This window comes from Theobroma cacao, chromosome 2, assembly GCF_053813885.1.
Source record: "Theobroma cacao isolate CCN51 chromosome 2, ASM5381388v1, whole genome shotgun sequence".
Lineage (NCBI taxonomy): Eukaryota > Viridiplantae > Streptophyta > Magnoliopsida > Malvales > Malvaceae > Theobroma > Theobroma cacao.
In genome coordinates, this window is record NC_142640.1 from 37,162,977 (window position 1) to 37,169,201 (window position 6,225).

Sequence of the window (6,225 nt, forward strand, 5' to 3'; positions counted from 1 at the left end):
CCAACTTGAGTCTCTAGGTTTTGAATTGATGTCGTTTGACTAAATAAGAGCCACTTGAGTTTAAATGATGTTATCAGATTTTTTTGTGTCATGTACTACTTCAGCAAATCCTCTAAAGTTAACGTCTTATCTAGGACAGACGCTCTTGCTTACTATTAGAATCTTGGAGGTGCATTCGACTTGGAAGATGAGGATGATCCTTGATTATTGGCCTAAGAGAAATGTGGATGATTCCTCCATCTTGGGTTGTAAGCATTGGAGTAAGGGTTATTGTGCTGTATGTTCCCCACAAATTGCACTGTTTCTACCATATTTAGACATTGATGGCTTGCATGGTTATCTCCACAATACTCACAAGCTACAAAAGGACTTTGAATGGAGTTAGTAATAAAAGCATCAAGTGTCTTAGTTAGAACTTTTACTTGTGTGAATAGTGCCATAATGGCATCTACATCACAAACTCCAATTACTCTTTTCTGCATTGATCTCTTTACTGGGCACTAGTAGTTGTTTGTAGTCATCTCCTCCAACAAATCGTATGCCTCGTCAATTGATTTAGCCGTTAAAGCTCCTCCCGTAGCAACATCAATGGTGGTTCGAACATGACCACTCAAGCCATTGTAGAATGTCTGCACCTAAAGCTACTTTGGAATACCATGGTGAGGACAACATCGAAGTAATTCTTCATATCTTCCCTAAGCCTCATACAACGATTCAAAATCTTGCTGCAAGAATGATGTGATATCATTCCTCATTTTTGTTGTCTTAGTCGGAGGAAAGAATTTAGCAAGGAAACTTTGAGCAAGATCATCCCATGTTGTTATTGATTCAGTAGGGAGCGCATTTAGCCATGCTTTAGCTTTATCTTTCAAAGAGAAAAGGAAGAGCTTTAAATGAATTGCATTATTTGTGACACCATTATGTTTGAAAATATCACATATCCCCAAGAAGTTTGAGATATGACCATTTGGATCGTCATTTGGAAGACCCCCAAATTGGAATGAAGTTTGAATCATGATGATGATGGTCATCTTGATCTCGATATTGTTGGCTTGAATAGTCGCCCTTTGAATGCTCGATTGATTCCCTTACAATCTAATTAAAGTCCTATTGATTCTTAATTTAGTGTTATTCTACATTAGTGGAGAGAGAAATGAAAAGCAAACCAATGGAATTTAATTACTAATTTGAATTTTGTATGAATATAAACTTATCTAGATTATCTACTGTCTAGGTGAGAAGATTGTGTACACACATGAAAATTCACTTAATGATAAGCTTGCATTTGAATTGAGGCATGAACTTGAATAATATTTGTATGTGGATTAGAGTTATGAATATCGAGTAACTTCTGAACATATTAAAGGTAATTAATAAAATGGTGCAATTAAGCTCTAGTTAAAAGTTTTCATGTTTAAGTTATTGTATTTAGTTTTTTGTTTTGCTCGAGGACTAGCAAACTCTTAAGTTTGGGGGTATGATAACTCTATTAATTATTAATTTGAATTTTGCATGAATATAAACTTATCTAGATTATACTGTCTAGGTGAGAAGATTGCACACACACACACGAAAATTCACTTAATGATAAGCTTGCATTTGAATTGAGACATGAACTTGAATAATATTTGTATGTGGATTAAAGTTATGAATATGGAGTAACTTTTGAAGATATTAAAGGTAATTAATGACATGGTGCAATTGAGCTCTAGTTAAAAGTTTTCATATTTAAGTTATTATATTTAGTTTTTTATTTTGCTCGAGAACTAGCAAAATCTTAAGTTTGGGGATGTGATAACTCTATCATATAGAGTTATTTTTAACATATTTTGTGCACTTTAGTAACTAAACCTTTGAGTTTTTAGGTTCAGATTTTAGCATTTTAGGTATTTTTCTAATATAAGTTAGATTACATGTTGAATAGTTAAATTAAGTTGTTTTAGTTTAATTTTACTATATTTTGTTTTTAATTTACTTTAAGAAGAGTTAATGTCAATTTCTCTCATGGTTTTGTATAGGATATGTGATCAGCAAGGTGAAATTGAGTTATGATAGCATAAATATGGTGAAGGTGTCACTCATACATGCTATAGTAATTTAAAGATAACTTGAGTTGAAGAAGTCCAATTGATGTAATTTTTAATTCATTAGAAACCTAAGAGAATGGGTTACAATTTTCATGTTCACCACTTTTTCCAATTCAGATCAGATCAAGGTGAAAATCACATCTAAAAATGATAGACAGATGCAATTCTGCACACAAGGCAGCATGGCCATTGAGGCCATGGCTTTAAGTTACTCATGGCCACTACACTAAAGGAACTACTACCACGGCACTGGAGGATTATGGCTGCGGCACTATGCTATTGAGGAGCACCATACAAACGATAGAGAGCATACCATCGTGACACTAGAAAAATAGTGCCATGGCGTTATCGAGGCTTGTCACAACGCCAAAAAGTCATGGTCGTGGCACCACCCTGGTTTCTAAATTTAAAATTCTAATGGGAAATTAGAAAATAGGGCATCTTGCACATATTTAAAAGGCTTTTAGAGAGCATTCAAAGGAAAGTACAACAAAAGCTTTTTGGAGAATTGAAGCTTAGAATTAAGTAAGAATTCAAGAGTAATTGAGAGTGATTCGCGATCAACCAAACTTTGACATTAGTTTATTTCTCTCCTTTTGTGTTATTCTTATTTTCTTGTTTTGAATTCATGGCTAAATTTCTTTGGATAATGTTCTATATAGATTTTATGAACTAATTTGCTTATTTAGGATTATGGTGGATTTCAACATGTAGTTTTAATACTTTTTTTTTTTGTTATTTATCATAAATGGGTATTGTTTTGCTTATTCAAATCTATTCTTAATGCCTTTAATTGCCTGATCAACAATTAATTGATATGTGAATCTAATTGAAACTCAATAGAGAGATTTTAGGTTGGACTAAGATTTGAATAGTGTATGTTCACATCACTGAGGTGATCTGATTCGCGATTCGGGTAAACATATGCCAATTTCTATACATAGCCAAATTAGGAAACTTGCTTAATGAACTTAATTTAATTTATTCCTATAGACATATAGTGAATTAATTAAGTTAGATATTTGTACAAGCATCTCAGCAAAAGTGTCCATAGATTTGGATTCTAGGTTTATAAAACCATCCAGGAAAGATAACAAGAGAAATTGGTATCAAATCAAATGTTGAATAAACCCATGATCCTAAGTCTTTTATCTACTACTTTTCTCAACATATTTAATTTTGGCTGAATAATTTAGCGTTTATTTTTTAATTTTGTCTTTGATTAGCCTTTTAATTTTTGATTGCTTAAAAAATATTAATTTGTTATATAATTTTAGTACTTAGTGAAACTTTAGAAACAAATCGTTGTGGGAACGACAATCTAGATTTACTATCTATATTACTTGTTCGATATGTATACCTAAGTGTGCAAAATTGACAAATTATACCATATGGATAAGTGAAGGATCGATTAACAAGTTGTAAAGTCGCAAAAGTAGGCTTAATTTCCCCCAAACCAAGTTGTCGATAAATTGACAGCAACATCAAATTTATACTTGCACCCAAATCACATAAAGCTTTAGCAAAACATAAAGTACCAGTAGTTCATGGAATAGTAAAACTACCTAGATCTTTAAGCTTTGGTGGATGCTTATTTTGAATTATAGCACTGCACTAATTTAGTAAGTGCAACAATCTCAAACTCACCTAATTTCCTTTTTTAACTCAAGATATCTTTCAAAAATTTAACATAGCTAGGCATATTATCTAAAGCGATAGCAAAAAAAATATTAATATGAAGCTTTTTAAATACCTCAATAAATCATTGAAATTGCTTGTCAAGTTTTTACTTTTGGAAACGTTGAGGAAAAGGTGGTGGAAATGGTTGTAAGGAATTCAATAGTGATTTTTCTATTTTAGATTTTTCACCAAAATTTTCAATCACAATTTCTTTTTCAACATCAATTTCAACCTTTTGCTCAGTAGACTTATCTAAATCTTTAGATTGCATATTATTACCACTTACCTCTTTTCCACTTTTGAGTGTGACTACCTTGCAATGCTCCCTACCTTCTCTTCTAGGATTGGGTTCAGTGTCACTAGGTAAAGCACTTTAAGGCCCACTATTAATTGTATTAGCTAACTGACCCATTTGTGTCTCAAGATTCCTGAAGGATGCTACTTGACTCTGGATGATAGCATAATTCTTAGCCATATACTACATAAACATTTCTTCCATAGTTTGCTTTTCCTCAAGCAAAAGAGCTTTAGCTTATGGTGGAAAACCAAGAGGAAAATTTGTGATAACTCTATTATGTAGAGTTATTTGGACACGTCTTGGGGGCTTAAGTATTTAGATCTCTAAGATTTTAGGTTCAGATCATAGCATTTTAGGTGTTTTTCTAATTTAAGTTTGATTACATGTTGAGTAGTTAATTTAAGTTATTTTAGTTAAATTTTATGCTATTTTGTTTTAATTACTTTAAGAATAGTTATTGCTAATTTCTCTTATTGCTTTTGTAGGAAATTTGATGAAAAGGGCTCATTTGATGAAAATTAATGCAAGTATGGTGATCACTTCATTCGTATATGTTTTGGTACTTTGACCATATCTCTTTACAAAACTCCAAATGAGGTGATTCTTAAACCAATAGAATTATAAGAAGGGATACAATATTTATGTTTACCAATTCACCTAGTTCTGATCAGATCATGGTCAAAATATTTTTCTAAGTCTAAGCATTGTAGCAGTATTCATGGACTAAACATGATGCGGTATTTGGATCATATTTTTCAATCTAGAAGTCCAATTGATGTGATTCTTGAGTCATTGGAAAGTCAAGAGATAGGATTAAAAGTTTTATGTTTGCTACTTTGCCTAGTTTGGAGCAGATCAGGGTGAAACTCACATTTGAATTTGGTAGACCGCTATAGCACTAAAAGAACAAGGCTGCTGTGCTAGTGAAAGGAAGCACACAACACATTTTCCAGAGATCTCAGTGCTACAGTGCTACTGTAGCAAGAATCTAGCACCGTGGTGCCTAGAAATCAAGGCTGCGATGTTGAGTGATTTTTCAAAAATAAAAATTTGACAAGATTTTGGAAATTAGGTTACTTGGAGCCTATTTAAGGAACCTTTTTCAAAGGTTTTAAGGGGGAGGCAACAAACAACTATTCTGGAGATTTGGAGCCAAGAACAAAGCAAGAAAACAAGAGAATTGGATGGAAAATCAAGATCACAAAGCTCCAACTATTAGTTTTCTCTCTTTACTTTTATGTTTTTCTTATTTTCTTTGACTTGGATTAATGGTTAATTTTCTTTGGATGAAGTTTTTATTAGATATTATGAGCTAAATTTATTTTTCTAAGATTGCAATTGAACTCACATGTAATCTAAACTTTAATCTCTTTCTTGCTTATCTTTAATGGGATTTGAATTGTTTATTCCAATTTGTTCCTAATGCTTTTAATTGCTTGATCACCAATAAAACTGATTTAAGAACCTAAACAAACTTGGGAAAGGAAGTTTAGTGTAGACTAAAATTGGTATAGCATATGATCATATTAATTGATTTGTGTATAGGATAGGGATATACCTAAAGGCCTTATGTAGCTAGATTAGAGCCTGAACTTAATGAGTTTGTTTTAATTTCAATTCACATAGGGATATATTGTTTTGGTTAAAATAGATATTTTTATAAGATAAGTTGGGAGACCTTTATAAATAATTGAGGACTTTAGGGTAGCAATTTAACCCATTGAAATAATTTAAGGAAGAGAGTTAAGATTTAGATAAAGTGTGAGGGATATTGTAACCCTAGGCTTGTTTGATTTGATTTTTACCCAATTATCTTGTTCCTTTGATTTCTCTTTTTAGTATAAATTTTGGTTGATTAATTTCAGTTAATTAATTTAGTTATTTGAATTTGATTATTTGGATAAGATTAAATTATTCTAATTTTAGTACTTAGTAAAATTTTAGATCAATTCTCTATGAGATCGATACTCTGCTTGCTTATATACTATCTATTCGATACGTATACTTACGTAGTAGAATTTTAACTGACAATTTGGCTTTGCTATTAAAAAGGATCCTTAGTTGTTATCCCTTGAAAAGTTAGGATGATTTCTCTAACTAGGATTGTAGGTGTTGGAATATGGATTATTCTTTGCCTATTAAAATTTTTAACAAATTGTG

General features: G+C 31.7%; 1 non-coding gene across 1 annotated transcript; it reads left to right on the forward strand.

The window, feature by feature from the left end:
• The first annotated feature begins 651 nt into the window (after positions 1 to 651).
• LOC148764218 (small nucleolar RNA R71) lies at positions 652 to 758 on the forward strand. The gene has a single exon (XR_016024889.1). It is a non-coding gene; the product is annotated as a small nucleolar RNA R71 (small nucleolar RNA).
• The last annotated feature ends 5,467 nt before the right edge of the window (positions 759 to 6,225 follow it).